This window comes from Zonotrichia albicollis, chromosome 13 (genome assembly GCF_047830755.1).
Source record: "Zonotrichia albicollis isolate bZonAlb1 chromosome 13, bZonAlb1.hap1, whole genome shotgun sequence".
NCBI lineage: Eukaryota > Metazoa > Chordata > Aves > Passeriformes > Passerellidae > Zonotrichia > Zonotrichia albicollis.
In genome coordinates, this window is record NC_133831.1 from 13,666,895 (window position 1) to 13,692,086 (window position 25,192).

The following is a 25,192-nucleotide window of genomic DNA, read 5'->3' on the forward strand; positions in this document are numbered from 1 at the left end:
CTGCAGGCATCTCTCCCTGCGTGCTGCAGTTTGCACTGTGGTGCTTAAAGGGCTGGGTGAAGATCATGTTCCTGCGAGGGGCATTCACTGTCCCCATCAGGGATGGGGCTGTCTGTGTCAGTTTGATAAAGATTCAGCAGCTGGCTGAGTCCTTGAGGCACAATTCAGTCTTGGCTAAACTGGAGCCAACATCTTATTGCATCTCTGTGCAGTGAATGAATAAATGATTCCAGGAATGCAGCTATAGCTAAGTATTCAAGGCTTTCCACCGAGGGAGAATTGTTAAAAAGACAGAAATTGTCATCAGATATCAGTGATACCACATTTGATTAGCATAGGAAATAAAATCTTTACTGATATTATCTGCTAGTGAATGTTGATCTTAACTGTCATGCTGCTCTGGCACATTAGGTGTCAACACCAGGACAGCTAGGGGAATTAGGAGCTCAACAAAGCCCTTTCATAATTCTGTCCTCCCCACCAAACAAAAGACTTGTCAGAAAGATTTTGCAATGAATTACACAAATAGCAAGGGTAGCAAACCGATGGAGAAAAATAGGACTCAGCCACCTTTACAGAACTGATTTCTCACCATGCTCTTTGTAATTATTTTTTCATCCTTTACCTCCTACTACCAGTTTATCCAAAAATCCCAAACTTGTTCCAGAACAAGAGGATCAGCTCAGGTTCTAACATTTTCAGACTACCCTGGAATCCAAAAGAACCAAACTGCTCCCAGGAAAACCCATTCTCAGGGGTTCCCATCCCAGCTCCCAGTTTATGGATGTCACCAAAGGTAATTTTGGTAATGTAAAGGAACACCAGGATCCAGCATCCACCTGCACTGAACAGTTCAGGAGCTGCTCCTGTAAATCTGTGCAATCTGCTCCTGCTCGAGTCAGCAGCACAGCACAATGTCCTGAGCAGAGAATCTTGGACATCTCCTGTAAAAGCTTTAAAACACAAATGAATTTTCAAATGATGCTGAAACACCACCAAGTGTCTGAACTGTCATTAGCAAATATCAATCAGGTTAAAAAGAAGAGAGCTTAGCCCTCTGCCTACCATGAGATCTAGAAGTCAAAATTCACTGTTTGTACCAATTTCTCAGATGTCCACACAGTTTGTGCCACTAGCTGGGATATATAAAAGCACAGTAAGTTCCTGGTGAATCTATTCAATTAGGAGTCATATCAGGACTGAATTTAATGGTTTTATTGTGTTAATACAATCAGGAAATTCTCCGTTTGATTCAACAAAACTTGCTCTAGCAACATGTTTGACAGAACACACTGCATGGGGACAAAAAAGACCCTATTTGTCCAAGTCCTAGCTGCTTTTGGTCTGAATTGCCCTGCTGATGTGCCTGATCTGGGCACAGGTAAGCCCTAGATCTGTGCAGCAGATCACAGGAGCTGCCTCCATCTCCCTTACACTGTGCAAGCAAATCAGGAACCTCAGTGCTCCCTGCACAGGGGTCTCCTACAGAACATGGCCATCCTCTCATTGCCTCCAGCCCCTCTTCAATAATAACTCACAGGCAAAAGTTCACCCAGAAGGACAGGGTGGAAGGGAAACAAGTTGAGTTCCCTTCTGTAATTGAGGGAATTACCCCGCTGGTGCTGGAGGAAAAGCTTTCTCAGCTTTTTTGGGAGCCACTGTTCAAATTTGCACTGAATCCTTACAGAGTGACTGAGCCAGAAAGAGGGGAAGGTACAGGGAAAGAGACTGTTTCTCAGATTAAAGCTAAAAATGCTAAAAAAGGTGAGGTGACCTACAGAATGTATCAACTCCTGTCTCATTGGCATCCACAACTTTAGGACTTTAGCTAAACTTTAGGACTTTAGCTAAGGTTCAATCATTATGAAGTGCACTACCAAAAAATGTCACTTACCCTGGTCTATGACTGTGTGGCAATTATGGCTCCTCTGTGCCTATTACCTGTTCATTGATGTTGAATTTAGAGATTATTTAATAAGCTGCAGATTCTGATTCACTGACAGAAGAGGGGCTATTCCACGAATAGCACCATTGAGACCAAACTGGACTTTCAGTTACATGCCAGACCGTTACTTTTTCTCATCAAAAGGTTAACTGGGAGTAAAATACTAGATGATTATTTTTATCCACTTAGGGTTTATTTCAAAACACCTCCATGCTTCCAGAGCACTGAGTTTAGAAAGCTCCCCCATTAGCTTGCAGAACATTGGCATGAAGTGAAAGTTTGCAGCTCCACGTGACCCCGGAAACACTGCAATGCAGGCTGAGTGCTGGATCATGGTTTGGCAATGTGACTCACATTCTAAAAAAGAACTGACAGAAACTGAGAAGAAGCTCTCCCACAGAATGCCAAAGAATTAGGAGAATTTCTATGAAGTTTGCAGACAGCTGCTTCCCAGCCTTTGGTTGTTATCCTGGGCTGTAGGAACAGGGGAAAGAGGTGGAGTGAGAAAGCCATCCTTGGACACTTTGTAGTAAGTCACGATGGTGAGGATCTTATCTTTAGTGTGAAATCCACCTCGTGGCACCCTGGGAAGCCTGCACACATGCACAGTGCCAGGATCCAGTTTCACACTCTGTGCTGAAGGGTTACCTGAGCCAACACTGACCCTGAGCTTAGTTCTGTTGGTTAGAGCATGGTGTTAATAATGCCAGGGTTTGTGGGTTCCATCCCTCTATGGCTCATTCGCTCAAGAGCTGGACTCAAGGATCATCGGATCCTTGTGGGATCAGAAATTCTGTGATTCAGTGGAAAAAAAAAAAACAAACAAAAAACCATCATGGAGCTTCAATGTGCACTGAGTGAGGGTTGCTGCTGCAAGGGGTGGGTGTGATCATGTCACCTCTCACCTTGTGCAAGTCCTAATCCCTGTGTGACTGCACAGGCTGATCTGGGAACCCACTCCCATAAAACCGGCCCAAGGTGCCAGCTGCCCTGTGCTCTCCACACCCCCAGCCAGCACAGCTGGGGCAGCAGAGCCAGTTGGACACCCCTGTCAGGAGGAGCACACCTGGGTGAGCTCAAGGCAGGGATGGGGCTGCAGGCTGAGACACTCTGCTGTCATCTCAGGGAACCCCAGGCAGTGACAGGTGCTGAGCTGATACCCATGGGGCTCATATCTGATGTACAAGGGTTCAAATGGAAAATTAGGTTGCTCTTATAAGCCATTGTGAAATTCTCCCCAATGTTTCATAAACAGACATTTGCATCTTGGGCACCTTTTAACATTTCTTCAGACACCCATGTTGAGCAAAGTGGATACATATGTTTTCTTTGTACGGTTTCCAAACACAGTTGACTCAACTCTTATTTCAGTGTCACTGGGAACCTAAGCTAGGTAAAAGACCTCAAGACAGGGCCCTTTGGGCAAAAGAATATTGCAAATTATTCATCCAAAAGATCTAGCATAATGCAATTTAATGCAATTCAATGTTTTGCAGCAGCAGGCATTGCCCATGTATCAATACTCCCTTACTGATGGTACAAGCCCATCACTCATGCACAAACCCGTCCAAACAGGAGCCTGCAAAGGACCTCAGTTGCCCCTAGATCCTGTCATGCAAACATCACTGGAACCACCAGATTTTTTGTCTGGCAGGGGTGAGTCCAGCTCTGTGCAGGACTGTGTTTCAGACAGAGTTTCTTTGCTAGAAATACATGGGACCCTGTACAGCTCATGTGTCAAGGGCCACAGAATTGTCTCATTCCCAACTCTTACATTTAGTTCCTTATTTGGTAACCCATGGATTCTGTGAGGAGGGACCAGAGAAAGATTTGTGTGATTCTAGGTCATTGCTATCCATATATATATTGTGATTTAGGTTACCAGAGGAATATGCATTGGGTACTTAGCTCAAGTAATGGCAAACTGGTGCATAAATCCAGGGTGGAAAATAATGAGGAGGTTGCTCAGGGCCTGGCAGCTCGAACACAAACCTTGGATTACTTACAGAGGTGTAAATCTTACTGCAGTGACTTAGAGACTCGCTTGGGAAAAATTCCCCCAAATTGTATCTTGCCAGAGCAAATTAAACATGCAAGCAGAAAGAATACATTAGATTTTTTTCTTACTTCCCTGGAATAATTCTATTGATATGACACCAGATCTTCTTTTCTGGGTGCAGCAGAGTGATTCTGCATGCCCTCATTTGAAGCTGGCAGTTGACTCTGGCCTGACACCACCTAACAGCAAGATTTGCTCTGCAGCCTTTGTGAAATGTGGCTGCCCTTCCTCCAAACCCTTCCTTCTCCTGTGCTGATGCTGACCACAAGGAAAACCACAATGATAAAGCTGTTTTCTCTTATTAGTCCATTTTTGTAAACAGTGCTGAATGCGTGAGCACAGCTCCTTGGTGTGAGTTAAGGAATGGAAATCTCCACTCTGAGTTGAAGGCTTCTTGAATAAATTTATGTTTCTTTAACTTGAAAGGGGAATGTTACCTAGGTAAAGCTTGGTCTAGAAAAATCTTTGCAAAATAAAAGGAAATTTAGGGGAAAAATAATGCAGAATCAGCTCCTAATTGTTCCTATAATTACATTGTTCTTATTTTTCCTACTTCAACAGAGCATATTTTTTTTGTTTTCATTCTCATTTTATTTACTTCATTGACTTATTAACACTCAGATAAAATATTAAAATATATCAAATGCATCTAGAAAGTAGGCCTGACTCATTAGACTAAGTCTAACATATTTTCCAAACTATACTCATATAGTCTAATTTTAAAGCATTTTAATGTAATTTTAAAATGTTTCATATTTGGACAGAAACAAAGGCAGCTAGCAAAGACAGAAAGGAGAAAATTATTTTGAGAAATACACTGTAAATGGCAAGCAACTAAATATCTATTATAATGAAACCAAATGGATTTTAAATAACTCAGCTAAACTGTTTATGTATTTTTAAATAAAAATAATTAACCATCTTACAAAACCAACACCTTAAATTCAATGTACTTACAGAGGCTCTTGAGTAGAAAAGCTTTCTACTGCTCTGGCTTGGGGAAGCAGCACACACAAAAGAAATTCTTCCCTCTAAAACCACACACTAACAGATGTGTTTTCTTCACACATTGCTCTGCAAAAATTATTAGCTGTCCTAAATAGAGATTTTAAAAATAGGGGGAAAAAAAAGAGAAAACCAAGAATATAGTAATACTTTACCTCTCACTGTCCGAGACAATATTTTGGACAGATTATCAGATGAGCTCTTCTTACTAAATGGAAAAATGCAGATGTTTTAAGAGATGCCTCAAAGGGAAGCAATAAGAAGCAATCCTCATAAAATGGCTGGTGTTTTTGTCCTGAAAAAGGTACATTATCTCTATTATATATCTCTATTATATCTCAAATATATCTCTATTTGGTCTTTCCACAGAAAAATACAGTAACTGGGACAAAACCAAAAAGGTTGAAAAGCAAGGTATGTTCAACTAAAAATAAGAAAGTTATTCTGGAAATCTGGAAACTGCTTAACCATGTCTTTAGTGTAGGCAGATTCCCATCAAGGGAGATTTTAGGCTTCATCTCTCATGAAGTTTCTCCTCTGTGCATGGATGAGGATTTGGTCACAAGAAACCCTCACTGCAGGGTACCAGGTGTGAAATAAAACCCTCACTGCAGGGCATCGGGTATGAAATATCCCAGCTGGGGACTCTGTCCTCTTGACACAGATGTGCTCACAAAAACCTCAATTCCTGCTGCTGAAACACCCAGTCTTGATCTGCCATTTTAGGAATCTTTTGGGTTTAGGAGACACAAAAACCACTTGCTTTTCAGGTAGCTATAGAAGATAGAGGTGAAAAAATAAAAAAGCTTTTGTGAAAGAAGAAAAGGTTTTAGTGGATATTAGTGCATCAATGTAGCTACAGAGGAAATCTCTGTGAAAGACAACTGGCACAAACCTTAAGCACCTAAAGCCCTTTTGGCCCACAGCAGCAGGACTTGGGTGGTATGTGATGAAGGATTCTGTCCTGAAGCTGGACAGGACAGAATCTCACAAGGAAGAATTCTGTCCATGGCCACGCTTTCTGCTGTCACCTTGGGGCTCAGGTGCAGCCTGTCCCTGATTTGCAGGACATGCTGTGTCCTGCACATGGGACTGCTGGGTCCCTGCAGTGAGTGAGACAGGTCTGCTGCAGGATGGACACCCACAGCACCTTGTGCACCACAGGAGAGACTCTGCTCTGCATTAGGAATTAATCAGTAACAGAGAGTCCATGTGGAAAGCTGAGGTGAGAGATATTTCAGTTAAAATCAGCAGCAAAACTGGCAGTAACTCAGAGTGTGATCCCTAGAGATGCTGTGCTAGAACACCATCTTGCTAAAAACCCACAGGCAGTAACAGCATTTATTTTGGGTACCTATCCATCAGAATCAATGAGGACCCCAGTCCTACAATGACTATAGTGACTTGACTGCCATTGAAGGAAGTAAAGAAACAGAAAAAGTCTCTTTGCAAGACCAGAGCTAGAGAGGTTGCATGTACAGAGCAGTCAGCTCTCTCTGTCTCCTTTCCACAAAAAACTGTGATGAAGAAAATTACCCAGCTTTGTAAAACCTCCCTGGTGGCGGTTTCAACAATCAGTCTGCTGGACATTTGCAGGGAAGTCATAACCTCCTGCTCCCCATAAATTTTGTGTCTCTGTTAATTTCTCAGCCTCTCCTCAGGAAGGTGAGTGCATCACTGCTGTGCACTCTGCTGCTGCTGGAGGGGCTGCACAGCCTCCATGTGCCCAGAGCTGCAGAGACCTCACTGTGCTAAGGTGGAACTGATGCCTTGGGAAGGCTGACCTAGAGCAGAGACAGAGCTAAGGAATAAAGGAGGGATTTACTAAGAAGCCTCAATAGATCCGCCTTGGACAGCACAACCCTAAATGGTCACAAAATGCACAAACGGGCACAGGGTCTGTCACTGTGATCAGTTCTGCTCCATTTGCATCTTGCAGTTCATTGTCCCATTCCAGCTTTAGCCCATGCAGTCCCACCCTGCTTGTTTTTCTCTCTCCAGCTCATGGTGTTTGTGCTCCTGGGCTGAGATTTGGACCATTTGTCCTTGGTGCCCAGCTGGAGCAGGAATTGTTTTGTCTCCCTGCTCTGCGCACAGAGCTCACCATCCCCTAATGTGAAGCCAGAACTTCACACTAAAGGAGCACATTGTGAAAAATATAAAAGCTCAAACCTGAGGCATCAGAATCACAATGTGAGGTGTCTCTCACCAGAGACTCCCCAGGTTGGTTGCTGCTGACATGTGTCTGTCTGTCTGTCCTTTTCTCAGGCTGCCAGCTGCAGCCACCATGAGGCTCAGTGCCAGCTCTGCCAGCAAGGACAGCACAGCTCTGCAGCCACTCTCACATCCTGCACACACATTTTGCACAGCCTCTGCCCAGCCTCCAGGTGCTACCTCCAACACTGGAAATGATAAAAATGCCTGGCACAAGCACAGTCTCAATTTTAGCAGCACAAAACCAAACTCGTACCAGGAGATGGTTTTGGTTGTTCAAATTTGTGGTAATTCCAACATGTAACTCCAAAATTACTGTGGTGTGCACAATAGAGATTTAGGAAAAAACAAATCAAAGGGTTAAAGAGTCACAGAGTTACAATTGTTGAGATACTGGCATTGTGTGGTGTGGGTTTTTTTCTTCTGGATTCTGCCAAAACCAACTTATAACCACAGCATTCAATTTTTCAAGCGTATGTGCCCGAGGCAAGGCAAATTTTTGCACCTACACAGATGGGCTTTTTCCAGGCATGTATGCGGCTCCTGTGAGTGCTATTATCCTTCATTAAAAGTGATAGATCTTCAAGATAAAGAGGCACAAATTACCATTCCCCAGCTGAGGCTGATCTATTACGTAAGTAGTCACTCCATTTCTATAGCTCAGCTTTATAAACAGAAATGTTCTTTCTCAGTGTCTCTCATCACATTATAATTTCTCTTTACCTGGAATCCCTTATAGTTTTTCAGAAACCAAAACAGTTTCTCTTACTAAGTACTAGCCAAGTAGCAAAAAGACATGCATTAAACTGTGGAGTGTTAGTTCAACAAAATCTAACTTAGTTCCAAGCCAGAAAGTTTTTCCTCAGAAAATACTCCAGGTGTAATTACATACTCATGCAAGTTTGTTTTTCAGTAAAGGCAAAGTAGAATTTTCCTTCCTTGAGAATAATATCAGTAGTCACTTGTTGTGAGAAAGCTTTTCTGAAGTGATGATAGGTCAGCCGAATATACCAAAATGTGGGGACACATCAGAATGAACCACAATTTTTTTTTTTTTTTAAAGAACAAACCATATTGTCAGACATTAAACACCTAATCAGAATTTCACAGAAGTGGTAGTATTTGTTCAATGAGCTCACTTTTACTTTCTGTGTTCAGCTAAGCTCTCAATCAGCTCCTTCCTTGATTTGTTGGCTGGACTGAAAGCTTCAAGCACAGCTACTTTAATGTGCAGCTTTTTTTAAAGTGTGCCCCAACATGCACAGATAGTCTGAATCCCTGTGAATTGAACCCATGCAATGGCTGGAATGGCTGCCAGGGATGTGCTGGAGTCCCCATCCCTGGGTGTGTTTAACAAAGCCTGGATGTGGCACTGGGTGCCAGGGTTTGTTTGAGTTGTTGGGGCTGGGTTGGACTCCTGATCCTGAAGGTCTCTTCCAACCCAGTGATTCTGTGAATTCTGTGAAAGATGACTGGCAGGAAGACACAAGAAATGGTATCTTAAGATTATTTGTAGGAAGACTGCCCTAGCTCTTCAGTATTTATGCACATGGTGGCAATCTCTGGTCCTTGAAGGGTTGGCCCACAGGTGGATGCCCATGTGGAGCAGACATAGAGGCAACTGCTGCACACCCACCCTCAGGGCCCAAAGGACCCTCAGTTATGGCTCTCCAAACGTTCATGTCCAAATCCATGGCAAAGTCTGATCCTCAGAGCCCTGGCTGAGTTTGCCAGGTAGGGAATTAGGGCTAGCCTGAAAAGAGATACCCCATTTCCAGCAAAATAATTTCAGTGTTTGAAATCTGCCTTCAACACAACACAAAATAAAACTAAAACCTCTCAAATAAGCTGGGAGACCAAGCCCTGAATCCTCAACTCCACATTCAGCAGGTTCAAGTCCCTGCTTTGAACCAGGAAAACACTGACTTGAATCTGGATCTCCCACATCTCAGATGAGTGTCCTAACCACTAAGCTTGGGTGGAGCTCTTCCTCTTGCTTTACCCCACCCTGGATCTGATGACATTTTTACAGGAACAGATATATTTGTATGAAAAGGGGGGAAAAAAAGACAGAAAGAAAAAAAATTAAAAAGAAACAACAAAGAAACAAACAAAAAAACCAAATCAACAAAACAAACAAAAAAAAAAGAAAAAGAAGAAGAAATAAAAAACAGAAGAAGAAGCCCAAAATTCAGGAATAACTATCATATGGAAAAATCACTTCTGGATATTTAGACTCTGCCACATGAATACCACCTCCAATTCTCTACCTGAGTGCTGATAACAAGCTCAGAAGCAGCCCAGCTGATATGGGTTTCCCATGTACATCCCTACACACAGAGGTCCCAAAGGCTCTGTTGGTGCACAGGAGTATAGAATGTTCCACATGAACACCTGGCATCAGATATTTTAAGTATTTCAAGGTCTCTGAGTGATACAGTTGGGTTTTCTAACCTCAAATATCAATTCAGGTCTCTCAGCTTCTGGTGTTCCTCCCAGAGGACTGCTCAATCCTTACATTGGATCGTCCTGTGTACTTTGGAGAAGTCTGGGGAGTCTAGATTGAAACTCAAGCTGTGGGAACAAGCAACAGGTCTCTTATTAGGTCCTTAAGTGAAGCATCCATCCATCCATTTACCAAAAGATAGTTAAGTGCCAACACATCTGCATTTCACAGTGGTCTTGAGAGAACTCAGCATAATCCATATTTGACACAATTTCCATATCTAATATTTAGGTAGGACCATTTCCAAATAGCTGCCTTTTCTTACTGTGGCACTAAGCCTTTCCTGTTCAATGACTTCACAGAAGGCAAGTATGCTTAATTTTTAAAAATTTGTTGCAAATTATAACACTGGGAATAAACATGACAGGGATTTTACAGTGTGTAACCTTCAATTTTCCTTACCTCTACCCAAAACATTTAAATGTGAGGGTATAATTGGATTTACTGTGCCAAAACCACTCTCAGCCAGATTCCCAATACAGAGCTTTGTCATTTACCCTACATTTAAGACAGGTGATGGAAATGGATTCTAGTCAGTTCTACTCCCTAACCCACAGAAGGTGTCCTGCCACAATAATCTCTTTATCAAACCACCAGATTATTTTCTTGCTTAATATGACAGACACAATAAAATGCTGGGGGCTTTGGGTTTCTTCCCAAGGCTCACAAGGGATGTTGACTTGTGCATACATGCTTTAATGAGAAGAGCTAAAACACTGAAAAAACATGCAGCAGCATTGAAAGTGATCCAGGATGAGCAATATCATATTCAGTTTTACTAATTAGTGCAGAACAGAGTTACTAAATTACCAATATCATTAACACATTGCATGCAACTTTGCATAATAGACTGTACACTAACCACATTGTAATTCCTGAGAGCAGATAAGCACACCAGGTAGATAAGGCTCCCAGAGAAAACTCCCTTAGTCAGAACAGTATCCAGCTCTTCTATCTTCCCTCCATGTAATTTTTTTAAGCAGATGAACTACTGAATATAAATTTTTAGTGTGTTGAGTTCTTTCTTTTTCCCCCCAAAAAATTAGAGAATCTCATCTGAATCTGTGCAAAGCTGAGTGAATTTATTGGATAAAATCCATGTCACTTGGTCACTAATCATCTCTGTATATGCAAAACTCCCCATCACAGAGATAACAGAGGATAAAAGCCTGACAGGCTCTCAGTTACCTTCTGCATCACATTATTTATTTCTATTACATTTGACAAGAAAGTGTATGTAACCAAAACAAAGAGAAGGCTATAACTAAGAGAAAGCATTATATATTTTAAAAATTCAGCTTTGGCTAACACCAAAACAAAGCCTCCACCTGGGTTAGTCCCCTCTGTGGTGGCTGTATTATCAAATTTCAGAGAATCACAGAATGGTTACAGTTGGAAGGGACCTTTGGAGATTGTCTCGCCCAACCCCCAAATTTGACCCAATAACTCTAAAATCTGAAGTGGCCAATAACTTCCCATGAGCTTCCATGCCCCATCACACTCTCCAGCATGGATGTGAGTCCCTCCCCTCCAAACCCATACAAATAATTTGATTTTGCAGCATCCTGTCTCACAGGGTGTTGGGCTGGGAGGCTTTAGGAGTCCTTTCCAACAGCTGGTCCAGCTGCAGAACTTGCCTGTCTCCCAGAAACACCATGGCTAAGGCACTGCAGGACCAAAGGTTTTGAATGATTTCCAGTGCACACTACAGGCAAATCTGGGCTAACACAGGCACACACTTCAGCAACATTTGCTTTAAACCACTCTGATACCTAAATCAAACTCTCCCAGGGACACCAAAGTTGTGAATCCAGCTGAGATCCATGTTGGCAGGGCAGCTTTGATGTACCCTGACTGGAAAGGGCCGTGTGGGAAGTGCCCCCTCCTCCCTGGGCTTGGCAAATGTGCTCTGGCTAGAGGACCTTTCAAACCAGAGCATAGCACTGGGCCAAAGCTGGGGGTCACACAGATGTACTTTCTTCATACTTTTATAACTTTCCCAGTTATAATCAGATGCCAGAAAGCAAAATTTTCTGAAAACAGTTTTGGTTTCTTTCTACCTCCTTTCTCTCTCTCTCATCCCACACCCTTTGCTTAGGACAGCACTTTGTGATGTGCCTGCAGCAAGGTATATTCCTCACCTGAGACATGGAGACTCTTTAGTAAGGTGGTTTTTTTCCAAGTTTCCCTTTTCCCTTGGTTTCCCTTTTCCAAATCCTCTGGCCCATAATTAGCTGGTGTTTACATACAGTCAGCTGGAGCTGAGGATGTTGTCTGTAAACAATGTGAAGGGAGTAGAGACAGTCAAGCCAAACAATTTGACACCCTGCCAGCCAAGCAGGCATCTGAAAGGAGTTTTCAATTTCACATCAATGGGGTTTTTTCCAAGAAAAAAGAGAACTTGCACTCTATTTAAAAGCTGTTACAATTCTATATGCTGCCTGGAAAGGAGCATACTTCACCTAAACTCCTCACATTTTATAAAATGTGTATTGACATAAATTAGGAGCTTCCATTTCTACCCATCAACTCCTTTTTATGAAGGGCTTTATCTATTTTAGCCTACAGAAAGAGACTCAAACCTGCCCTTTAACCTAGTGAAACATGCTTGTGTGTAAGTTTCAGCATTTAATATCATGCCACTCTCTCCTTGCTTTTTATCCTGGACCACATGCTTTCATCTCTGTAAATGATGCCTGTAAAGGTTTGATTCATTTGCCAAATTTAAGAACTACCCAAGGGTGTTTTTTATTTATACTAATAATTTGCAAATATACATGTTGTTAAAAAGCAATCATATCTCAATTTTATTTCCACCACTGCAAGTTTTCAAGCCTGTGCCAAGCTAAGTAAAACTACTGGATTCCTGAAGAGATTTCTGTCAGGCAATCATACATGTACTTTCAAAATTTAGAATTCGCAAACATCTGGCAAAACTTCTCTAAGTACGTCTTCCCTTTTCATCAATTCTTGCAGTCAAGTTGATGGAATAACCTAAAACGTATTCTCATACTAAAAAGAGATAATTATGTTTAAACAAAAAACCTCCAAATATTGTCCCTGTAACACTATTCCAATCTGCTAATGTGTGAGATGCCTTTATAGATCACCATGCATGAGAATTTTGTGCTGGTTGTCCTTGCTAGCAAGACTTTACCTGAACTTTAGAGAAGGCACTTCATTCACCACAGTCATGAATCTGAGATTCTAAATCTTGCTAATGAGGCAGGTAAATAAGCAAGGGCTTGGTCCTGTGCTGCTGTTTGTACTCACTTCCAGCCAGCTCAGTGCACAAGCAGAGAATCATGTGAGCTTTTTTCCTCTGCTAGACACATCCATTGCATTCTATCAAAACAGCACCTGTAACCTGCAGACAGCTCTGCAATAAGATGGAAGCAATACCTGTCAAAGCAGAGTGAACGCTCAGCATCCCCAAACAAACACTCCTGTTGAAATGAGAAGGGCTGTGAGAAGGTGAGATTGGCTTATCTTCAGGAGTACAGTTAATCCAGGCAGCACACACCATGTGTAATGCTATTTCACAGCCCCTGCAGAGCTCACTTGCATTTCCTTGCGTGGGTTTTGTGGTACTTCACTCACCTCAGCAGCTTAGAAATGTTATGATCTCAGTGTGGCACACACCATGTAGAAAGCAGCTGGGATTTTCAATAGGTTCTCCCAATTTTTCATATCCTACTTTATTTGCTTTTTTCCCCTGAATCTCCCAAATACTTTTTCACAACTGATTCTCCCCTGTGTAAGACAACCACATCTCCCACCTTCAAAATAAATACACTTCACATACTCTGTAGATTATTGTCTTTGCATAGACTATCTCAAGTCTTCTTCTACACCAAAAATGCAATTTCTCAGGAACCATGAAGTAGTGTAAATTTCTTAGTGTTCACATGTACAACACACTAAATTATGATGCCACAGAATCTAGAATCTGCATGCTTCACACTTTGAGGTTTTGGCTACAGAGTAAGTCACCAAAGCAATTCTACTAACAGACAAATATGTGCTACAAGTATTTGATGACCTCTAGAATGAGTCTACAAATGCCATCCTAGAACAGGTCAGATATTGTCCCTAAAAATAGAAAATAATTGGGAAAAACACACATGCTTTAAAAAGCATGCTCACTTGAGGAAAACTGAAAAATGCTGCAGCAGGTGGAGGTGCTGCCATTCCTTAGTGCCCATGTGAAGAATGCCATGAGTGCCATCCTTCTGGCCAGCAGGGCACAGAGGAAATGTGGCTGTTGGTGTAAAAACAATCTGTGCACTGAGTTGCTGGCAGAAGACAGGGTAGGCTCAGATATTCTCCATAAAATGTAACAGTGAGGAATCTCCATCCTTGGAGATTTATTTAAAAGATGTCTGGACATATACCTGGGGAAGCTCTTCTAGGTGACCCTGCTTGAGCAGAGTGTTTCCTTCACAGTTCCCTTCCTGCTGCAACCATGCTGTGACTCTGGAATGACATGGCTCCTTTCCAGAGACATGAAGGTAACATCCACTGCTGCACACTTCAAAGCAAAAACTAACAAATTACAAGGACAGAGGGGGAATCTGCAGTGGCAGAAGTGGCACTTAGGAAGTCACCATGCCACTCCTCACCAGCTCCCTTTAGCCATCAGTCAATGCTGATCCTTGCTGAGTCAAGTTGCCTATCTGGCATTTTCTTGAGATGCCACCAGCATAGGTAACCCTCTGCCAAACAAGACTCAGTGGAGAGGAGGGTCTCTTATGACACACCAACTCATCCTCCTGCTCCCCTGAGCACAGCCTGAGCAGCAGAACAGACACACAGATTCATCTGTGCAACCAAAGACCTCCCTTGCACCCCAGCCAGATTATTCTAACTGCAATATTTGAATCTCACAGAGAAGCCATAGGGCAATGTAAGATTAAGATCTGTTGGAGGGTTGTTTGTTTGCTTGTTTGTTTCTGTTTTGGTTTGTTTTTAAATACAGATAAAACAGACAGGTTTGAGGGAAGGTTTTGGGGAGAAAGAGAATGGGAGCACGACCTCCTTACACAAAGCCTGAGGTGTAACTCTCTGGGCAGGTGTTTTTTACTGTTTTCCCTCTCTGTTCTTTTGCTTGCCATAGAGCTAAAGGCCTGAAGAACATCCTGTGCATCATTCCCCAAATCATGGATACAACAGCATCATTACAGCAACTCATCCTCAGCCCTGCTTCATCTACCTCAGAGGTTCCCAGTTTTGCAGGACATCAGTCATGCTGATGCCAGAATACATTAATGCAAACATGAAACCTTATCCTTCTATTGACTCAAGTTATTTACTAAAAGTATTCTTTACTAAAAGTAAAGAATCATTGGCTGAGACTACACAGAGTTATTTGTATGGATGAGGTCAGGAATGTTTTAAGATTGTGTTTCTGGGACTGGAGCTTGTCTCCACAGAAATGCTCTCCCAGCCACAAGGTACAACTGCACTGCTGTACTTAAATCTCAGTAGTTATGTCAGAATGACTTTTTCCTTCCTGTAACCACTCTTATTCCAGAATAAGCATGGGCTTTTGTGTTTTAGTTTAACTACTTCCAACTACTGCATGAGATAAATAAACAACCAGACAGGCAAACAAACAAAAAATCTTTTTTGTATCAGAGTAACAGCACCCAGACACAAGGCAAAATCCACAAAGCTCCTTTAGTTTCTTTTGACGATTAATTTGATCAGAACATGGTTCACTTGCAGAGAAGCTCCTTGCTGCCCTTGCACTGCACAGCTTTTCCCCAGCAAAAGAATGTAGAATTCAATACACATTCTCTAAAAAAATGCCTTTGCCCAGGACTTTTCTCCTGGGAAGCTGAAAGGCCTCAGAGAAAAGGAAAACAATTCTTATCTCATTTGCTTCTCCTGTGTTGTGCTCATGTGCAATGTGTTTGGAGATTGTTTACCCACAGGTGATTGTTCCATTGCATTCTGCTGGGACTTGTTTTCACTCTTTGGCCAATCAGGGCCAGGCTGGGTCAGGACTCTGCAAAGAGTCACGAGTTTTCATTATTGTCTTTTTAGCATTCTGTAAGTATCCTTTCTGTATTCTTTAGTATAGTTTAGTTTAGTATTCTTTAATATAATATAGTATAATAAAGTAATAAATTAGCCTTCTGAGAACATGGAGTCAGATTCATCATTCCTCCCTGCCATGAAAGTCCCTGCAAATACAACAGAGGAATTGCCTGGATACAGACTAAAAGCTTATGGACTAAATCTCCAAGTGTATTTCCACGTTATTGTGACTGCCCACACCAAGGGGGGCTGTGGCTCATTCTCAGCCAAGCACTACCTGGACAGCTGTGACTCAGCCTCACCAGCTATCTCCAAAGCCATTTTCCAAACCCTTTTCCAAAGGCATTCCTCCCGCCACCACTGTGGAAGGTGTTGGGGTCACAGCCACCATAGGAAAGCAGAAAGAGCTGCAATCAAACCTAAGATGGAATGGCTGAGCCACAACTTCCCCCAAACACCTCAGCAAAGCTGGAATGTCCAAAAGGAGGCTCAGAATGCCTTGCCATAACCTGGGAGGGGTTGGGAAGTGCAGAAGTGGTGTGCTCAGCTCCCTGGAGGGAAGGTGAGCCTGGTATCACTCATCAGGAGGTTCCAAACCAATTAAGAAGAGAGGCTCACAGGCTACATTGTATTTTCCTTTTTAAAAATTTTTCTTAAAGGAAATTGCTGGGCTCCAGTATCACTGAAGTCCCAATGCTTTTCTGGAATCCCAGGCAGAAGATTATACTGAAAACTAACTAACTAATAAATAAAAAATTCCCCCCACAGATTTTCAGTGAACTTTTTCCACTGGCAAGAGCCCATTCCACAGCCCTCATTGATAAAACCTCCAAAATTATCAGATCTGAGTAAAACTTCTCAAGCAAAAATATTTTCCCAGCATAAAATCTTGTTTTACTGAAACGAAACCTTTTCCCTAGCAGTATACTTTATTTTTCAACATTTAGCTATGGCAACTCTCACAGCAAATTTTTCGTTGCATTAATTTCAAAATTTTGCTCCAAATATAATTTTCTTATTCAGAAATTTCCTGTCTTTTTAGAAAAAAAATTCAACAAGAACACCAAGGAACCCTCAACTTTCTAATGTTTGTTAAAAGTATCAGTTACTCGTTAGAACTTGTTATAGGAAAAACACAAGTAAAAAGACAACACTGTGACTGTTTTGGGTTTATGTTACAGGTTTATATGCTATTAAAATGTTTAGGTTTTATTGTGCACTTTAAAAATGCTCGTGCTTAAGGTGCTCCGATTAGGGCTTAACAAGCCCTTTAAAAATGTTACAATGTTAAACCACCAAATCACATTGTCTCTAAGGAGTAAGAGGCTTAAAAAATCTTCTGTTCTTCACAACCTAGCCCTTACATTAATAAAAACAAAATCCAGTCATAATAAGTTTACATCATATATCAGAATGTTTTGACATCCTTAATGACTGGGAGTTAAGAAGTTGGCTTAACTCTGTGTGCTAGTGTGTGCTTGTTTGAGTGTAGGAGTGAAGGTTAGTGGTTTTCTGAAAGCCTTAAATAACAGAGATAATGGAGATGAACATTGTGCATTTTTGCCATAACTGGTGTCTGGAATCCTCTTGCCTAATTTAAAGGGCCAGTTATGTGACTGCGAGTAGTGGAGAAAATCTCAGTTTTCAATATCCATTTTCAATATCCATTTTCAATATCCATCAGCCTCAGAGCTGAGCTGTAGTGGGCAGAATATGAGGCAGTGACACTCAAAGCTGGGCCAGGCTTTGCTGCCTCACTCAGAGCAGTCACTGGGACAGCAATGGCGCTGGTGGTTGTGCATTCCCAAAATTCTGCAGTTCTGAGAGTTATGCTCCAATGAGAAACAGTTTAGTTACTCAAAATTTTGCTATTTATCACTTGGAGAAAAGGCTCCACAGCAAAGGATGTCCATCACAAACTCCAACATAACGTGACAATTAACTGAGTAATAATGTTGGCCTCACAAAACAGATGTAAGCGATAAAATGTTTGCAAATCCTGACATTCTAACTGGAGGAGGAATTGTTCTGGTTTGTACCACAAAGGCACACCAGCAAACATCCCCCATCTTCAGCTGGACACCAAAAGTCACAGCAGCAAGCAAGACAGTCTGGTTTCTTTACTCTGCTCTTCTAATTTAAATATGTGGTGCTCTGAAATTTGCATGATCACTCAGACAAAATTCACCTCATTATGTGTCCAGCTTTCTTGAAAACCATAAATATGGGAGACATCCAACTGCAGCTAAACAAACCCACACGAGTTATTTAGCTAATTACAGAGTGTGAACAGTGAATTCTAAAGTAATAACCACAGCAGATAGTTCTCAAGGTTGAAACACACTTGCACACCTTATTCATTAATTCCAAATAAATAATTCCAAAAAATGCTCAAGCTTCATAGATAATAGAAAAAGTGATCTACTTAGCTCAATAAACTGCTGCAATTGCATCCACTAGATTTTAAAGGGCCAATCTTCATGGCCACACTTTTCAAGAGGACTATTACAGCATTACTGAGTATTTTCCAGTGACTTGGGATGTGTTTCCAAACTGACTACTGTCACAAGTTGGATCGCTTCAAGATGTGGACAGCACTGATGGCTCTTTTTATTTTCTCATCATAGATAGCTCAAGTTTACATAAATAATATAATTTATGCACACATCTGTGCCAATATACTACCACACTGCTATATTCAAGTCCCCAGTTGAGAAACTTGCTTACTTTTACCTACTTACTGAAGTGTTTATTTATTCCTCATTAATTGGATCAAAATTTGTTGCTAGATAACATGGAGAATTTATGGTCTTTGGTTTTACTTGTTTACTAACATCAGCCTATTGTGAAACAAACATGAAAAATGTTCAAAGGCTTGAAAAGTTCTTTCCCTTTCCTTGGAACTGTCATGTCCTGGTCAATTAAAATATGTGGTAAATTGATTTTTTTCCATATTAAATTCTCCATGTTCCTTTGTATTAAAATAACTAACACAGACAAATGATTCCATCTGCTGTGCACTCAGTGGTTTATGCCTTCTGTGCAGAGAGAAGAATTTCAGGGCTACTCTTCTCAGTTCCACTTTCCTCCAGCCTTAAGCACCCAAAATCCCAAAGTTATAAAACTCATCAAGTAATCCAGACACACACCAAAAACCAAAAAAAACCCACCCCAGTGCTTTGGTTTTCTTTCCATTTTCTTTCTAGTGTCTGAATGTTTCTATTGAAGGAATGGTGGAGTTTCAAAGCTGTCTGTTTGACAATTACAGCTTGTGTGAGAGAGAGAGGAAACAGGGGAAGGAAAAGGAGCAATGAAGGAGAAAGAGAAGAGAGAGAAAGCCATGGGATTGCTGCCTCAGCAGGTACTGCTGGCCCAGGAGGGTACCAAGGCTTTCCCACAGAGCCACATTTGCTGCAGTGGAGAAACTGAAATGGGATCCTCTTAATATTCCTTAATAGGGGAAAGGCAGAAGAGTGGGCGAAGAGAGCAAACAATGTGCAACAGAGTTTAAATTATAGTAAAATACATTAACAATAAATACTCCCCTGTCAAGAATATGTCATGCAATTATATTTACTGCACTGAACAGGGCTAACCAATGTTTTGAGAGGGTGGTTTTGCACTCCCAAGATGACTCTCCTTCAGGGACAGCATATGTGAATAATCATTTAGACATGGGATATCAGCTGTGAAAAAAGCTGCTCCAGCACAGTGTGCCAGATTTGATGGCTAGAAAGTTAGCTCCCTCTCCTGGATTAGACCAGAAAATTAAAGTACATTGCACTGATCTAAACCAGTACTCAGGCATTTCTCAGCACTGTTGTTCTTTTTTCCCTAGTCCTAAAACCTCAGTCAAGGGAAATCTTGCTGCCTGAAGTTCTGGGGTTTGCTGAGAGAAGCAGCACATCACCTAAGGAGCAATGATAACAACCTCACTGCCAAACTTACTGCAACCCAGTCAAAATGCCATTAAATACATGCAAGAATGCACAACACACATCTGCACACATCTGGAGAGCCCAAGCAATGTGACTTACTGTCATAAAGTGCCACACTCCATAAAAATGTCATTGCAAACCAGAGCTCTCTTTGGCTTTGACACTGTCCCTCAGCCCTGCTGCCAGCAGGACCATTGCTGTGAATAGAAATTTGGCCAATGCCAACAGAGGGAACCAAGGACAGCAGGAATTCCTGCATGAGCTGAGAATTTGAGAAATAAGGCTGAGGTGAAGACAGAGAGCAGATCATAAAAAGAAATTTTACTGAAGTTTTGGATATTTTTCTAAGTGTCTTGCAAATAGGCTGAAATATTGCACAGTCTCCAGACCACACGGGAACTCAAAGTCCTTTTATTAGAGAACTGCATCTTCAGTTTTCAGATCACCAAAGTTTGGAAAGCTAAGATACAACTAGGAAAAGAATGAAAGCCTGCTCACCACTTGGGATTTGATCAAATTCAGATAAAATCAATGATAAAGAAGCTCCCTTTAAAGGTAGGGTTTACAGTGACTATATGAAACTGCACAAACAAAACTTCAAATAAAGCTTTTCCTGCCTAACTGTAGACTTTAACTACTAAATACAATTCTTTATGATTATATAGGATCTTTCATCCAAAAACCTGAAATTTCTTCACACTTTGAACGCTACCCTTCTGAGATCATCATGCACTACTCATAAATAAGAAGGCAGAAAACCTAAAAAGTGACATGAAATGCACACATGGCAACTGATTTGTCCAAAAAGAAAACCATTATGATTAAAGCCCAGACTGCTCAACTGCTCTGTCTCTGCTTTTACTACAAAAAAGTAATTCTAAAAGGGAGACTTTTACAAAAATAATGATGAGAGAGAGACATATCCATGGGCAATCCAACCTCCTGGAATTTGGAATCACCTCCTGGAGGAGGTTTGGTGTTCATGTTGAGGAGTCAGCTGCCTTCTAGCCCAGACTCTCAGGCTGGGGGGCTGGAGGATTTTAGGATCAATTATGTCAAGGAGTTTTAGAGCAGCAAGGGAATCTCTGCCATAATAGGAGAGGTTATTCTCTACTGTATCTCACTAGCTGGGTAAGAAAAACAATCCTGTTATCCAAAATGAAAAGGTTTGGATTTGATACTGCTGTGATAAGTGCCTGATCACAGATACACACAGAGCTGGCTGCAAGGGTGCTGGTCCTGTGTAAATCCTGAGTGAGCTTAGTTACTCTAGTTCTATTGCTTAAATAGGATGAACTCCCTAAAAAATTGTAAACTTCTCTGTTGCTGAGTCGGAGCCTCCTGAGCATCTCTCTCACAAAACTCCTACTCAGCTGCAAATTTTGGGGCCAGTTTGAATAAACTCCATTACTCTGAGGTTTCAAAGTTTGTGGGTCCCTCACTGAGAGCCTTTCCCAGGTGGGTGAGGTACAAATAGGATGGGTGGTGCCATGGACAATGCCTGCATTGCCCTGCTCTACAGACCTGTCTGTTTGGGTGACCTTCATAAGAGTCAAAATGTATGCAAGCAGGTTTAATAATGGCAATTTAAAATCCCATTTTAAACCAGGGCATCTGCCTGAAGAATTTCACTGGCAAAATTATGTCTTTCTACTTAGTTAAAAAAAAAAAAAAAAAAAAAAAAAACAAAAAAACAAAACAAAAAAAAGCTTATTCTACACTAAGCCCACAATACACAAAACCGTAAAATTTTATTAATTATACGTTTCAGCATATTTTTTCAGAATACTTTACTGAAAGACCCTCATAAAACATTCTACCCTAATACCACATAAATTAGCAGCTGGATTAGGGCTAGTTGGCCAATATTAGAGTTTGATGAGATAATAAAAAACTCTCTTTGAAATAGCACAGCAGCACCTACAGAACAGCCATTTTACCCAGGAGAAGGTGCAGAATTTTCTGACTCCTGAAAACATCAATAACTGTTGATTTTCACTCCTGGGGTATAGATGAAGTTTGTCTGTGGCCAGAGACCAAGTGACTGACAAGAATTCCCCAACTTTCAACTCAAATTGTACAGGATTGTTAGCTTGGATAAACCTGGAGGAGAAGGGACAGTGAGGCCAGTGACAGCTCTGTTCATTTGGGAGGAATTCAGCCAAGAAAGAAAGAAGATTGCCCCATGATGAAGCACAGAGATACAGAAAAACACACACTGGGAACATTCAAGGGGTCCTGCAAATACCATTTTACATTTAAAATCTTGATTAATGTCTGTGACATGGATGTATCTTCCCAAAGAGATATGGATTTCCAGGCAGAAAAAGGGCTCAAGTTGTGCTGGAGTGTTTTCCCAGCTCTCTGCACAGCTGGGATCTGTAAAGGAATCTCAGGAGTAGAGCTTGGAGCACTGAACCTCTCTGAGGACTCCAGCCAATGACATCATTTCTATATCAGCATGAATCTAAGTTGCCAGAAGATATGCTGGATCCTCCAAATTCTACAGAAGGCCTGGAAAAATGAAATATTCCCAAATCTTCATTTTGCTAAAGCTGTATCTTAAATTTGGCCTTATTTATGCCACAATATTGTACAAAGTTTTAAACACAAATAGTGTTTCAAACGCAAGCTTTGTACAAGAATTTAAACACAAAGAGTGTGTGCTGAGTGAACAGTAGTAACTAACAATACAACTGCTCTCTTATTCTGAGTATTTGGTATAATAATATACAAGCTTGTATAATATTGCAGGGTTATAATATTACACATCTTGCAGATTTTCTGTAATTCTTATTCATATGAACAAAAAAAAATCTTTTCTGAATGAAATATTGCAAGTTACTGAAGACTTTCATTCTGTGCTGTATAATCTGATTCATGTTTACCTCCAAATGCCTACAAAAAAGTAACAGCTTTACAAACTCTCAATTTCCTGCAGTGACTGTTAAACTCTTTTTAGGCAGCTTAAAATAAATGCAAATTGGTTTTTTTATTTGTGCACTCATGAAATGTGTATTTTAATGCTTGGCTTTTGAAATTACAATAAAATAAATTTTTTAAAAACTTTTAAAAATATGTTTGCCATAAACTCCCCAGTAGGTTCACTGCCAGTATTTTTGTTGCTAGTCCCCATGGAAACCAACACAATGGCTTAGAAAGGACTATTTCAGTCCCATCTTCCAGTCTCTGTAGATTTTCATTAATTTCTGAGATGTTTTGATGTTCAGTGATACAATTCAAATAAGTGTCAAAATAGTGCTATTTTAAAATAATAATTTTACATACTATATGCACATTATTAATTGTTCAAAAGTGTCAAGAAATTACTATTTTAATTTAAAATTTAAATAGACTATTTTACATAAAGTTACAATAAAATTATTTGCAATTTAAATTCATTTAATCATTCTGTTATTATTGAATTTTCTTGCTTAATTTTTGAGCTCTCCTACTCCCTTTTGCTTCCACATCTCTGCACTCACAATATAACAGGAAAAGAAAACAATAAGAAATTAGAAAGTTCATATTTTTAAAGCCTGATTTTCATGTGAAAAGATTTTAATTTTTAACCAATTAAAAATAATTAACATCTATCCTTTAAAAAAAATTAGAGGCATATACACACAGAAAAGATAGATTTTAAAGAATCTATCCTTTAAAAAAAATTAGAGGCATATACACACATGCAAACAAAGACCTAAATTGATAGATCACAGTTTGTGTTTCTTTTAATCAGCATCCATGCAGATTGCTAGCACATGCAATGAAGCGCAAGTCAAGCACACATCATAAGGCCACGCAAAACCTCACAGCTGTAGAAATAGTGGAGTGGTAAGCTATAAAACCTGATTTTTTCAGAAGAGATGAACAAAGACTTGAGATTTTTTTTCTAATTTTCTTGTTAATTTGAGTAAAATCAGAACACAGAACTTCAGACATTTTTCCCATCCAATTTCATAATACTGAATAAGAGGGAAAAAGATTTCAAATACATGACTTATATAAAGTAAATGAGTTGGTGTATAAGCTTTTACAATTTAAATGTTTAAAGTCAATTAATCATAAAGTCAATTAATCATGAGGCTCCAACTCAGCAAAAGAGAGGTTTGCAAGTTTTTAGGGATTTCATCCTATTTAAGCAAAAGAACTAGAGTAACTGAGCTCACTCAGGGTTTACACAGGACCAACACCCCCTGCAGCCAGCTCTGTGTGTATCTGTGATCAGGCACTTACCATAGCAGTATCAAACCCAATAAAATCAGAATAAAATAATTTTCTTGATAATTTGAATAAAATCAGAACACACCCCCCCAAATTATCTGTTTCAAGAGCTTGAATTCCCAGTAAGGAATGAGAAGTCTAAGAGCTGAGGTTTTTACAAATGAGTATTGCCATGATCTGTGTGTGAAAGCAGTCCTGAAAGTCCAGTGAAAAATAAGGAAGCACCAAGCCAAAATTAGAATATGAATGACAGGCAGCAATCACTTGGAAGCTTTGCACATTGGGCCTGTTGGGACGTGAACCTGTTCTTTCTGGATTTTGGAGTGGGAGCAGATTCCCTCAGTGCTGTCCTGCACACTGCAGTGTGTTCTGTCACCCTGCTTCCCACATTCCCAGGTTCTGAGAGAGCCAAACGCACCTGTCCCACTGGGAAAGCACAGAAATGTCTCTCCAGGACATGAAACAGGAAGATGTGGACACTGGATTTTCTAGGGCAAAAAAGAGGGAAGTTTTATTTTGACTTTAACATTTATAGATTTTTAAAAGTGACAGTGGATTGAAGGGTGACAGTGCCACCTCTCCAGTGACACTGGACAAAGCAACACTCCATCAAATTTCTCTTCTTCCATGAAAGAATGCAAAGCAATGAGTTATTTACATAAAGTGTGTGAGAAAGTTCGTTACAAGAATGTCAACATCAGAAGGCTTTGAAAAACTTAAAAAAACAGGGTGACACATAACAGCCACGGAGGACTCATTTAGGGACAGGATTAAGGTTTGTGCCCATTCTTACACCCAAAATGGTTGTTGAAAAGTCAAAGAACTGTCCAGTGACTCAATAAACTACACTATGGTATCAATCCTAGACTCTGAGACCTGGACAAAGTACCAGCCATTATTCTCAGTTTATGTTCTGTAACCTAGAGAAGGGAGTGAAATGAATGTGCAAGACATGGGAGCTGACCAGGAGGGTGTCTGTACAAAACAAGAGAGTGTCTGTGGTATTTTCAGGGTCCCCTGTTGTGGGGAGGAAAGATGAATCTGACGCCATGTTCTTAGAAGGCATCATATCATATCACATTATAGATTACTATACTAAAGAATAGAGAAGATACTTACAGAAGGCTTAACAAGATAATGAATCTCATGACTCCTTCCAGTCCTGATACAGCCTGACTGTGATTGGTCATTAAGTTAAAACCATTCACATGAAACCAATCAAACAATGACCTGTTGGATAAACAATCTCCAAACACATT

General features: G+C 40.7%; 1 long non-coding RNA gene across 1 annotated transcript in view; it reads right to left on the reverse strand.

Annotated features, from left to right (window-relative positions):
• LOC141730744 (uncharacterized) overlaps positions 1–25,192 on the reverse strand; it is a 39,606-nt gene that overhangs the window by 13,873 nt on the left and 541 nt on the right. The gene's annotated exons all lie outside the window — the stretch shown is intronic.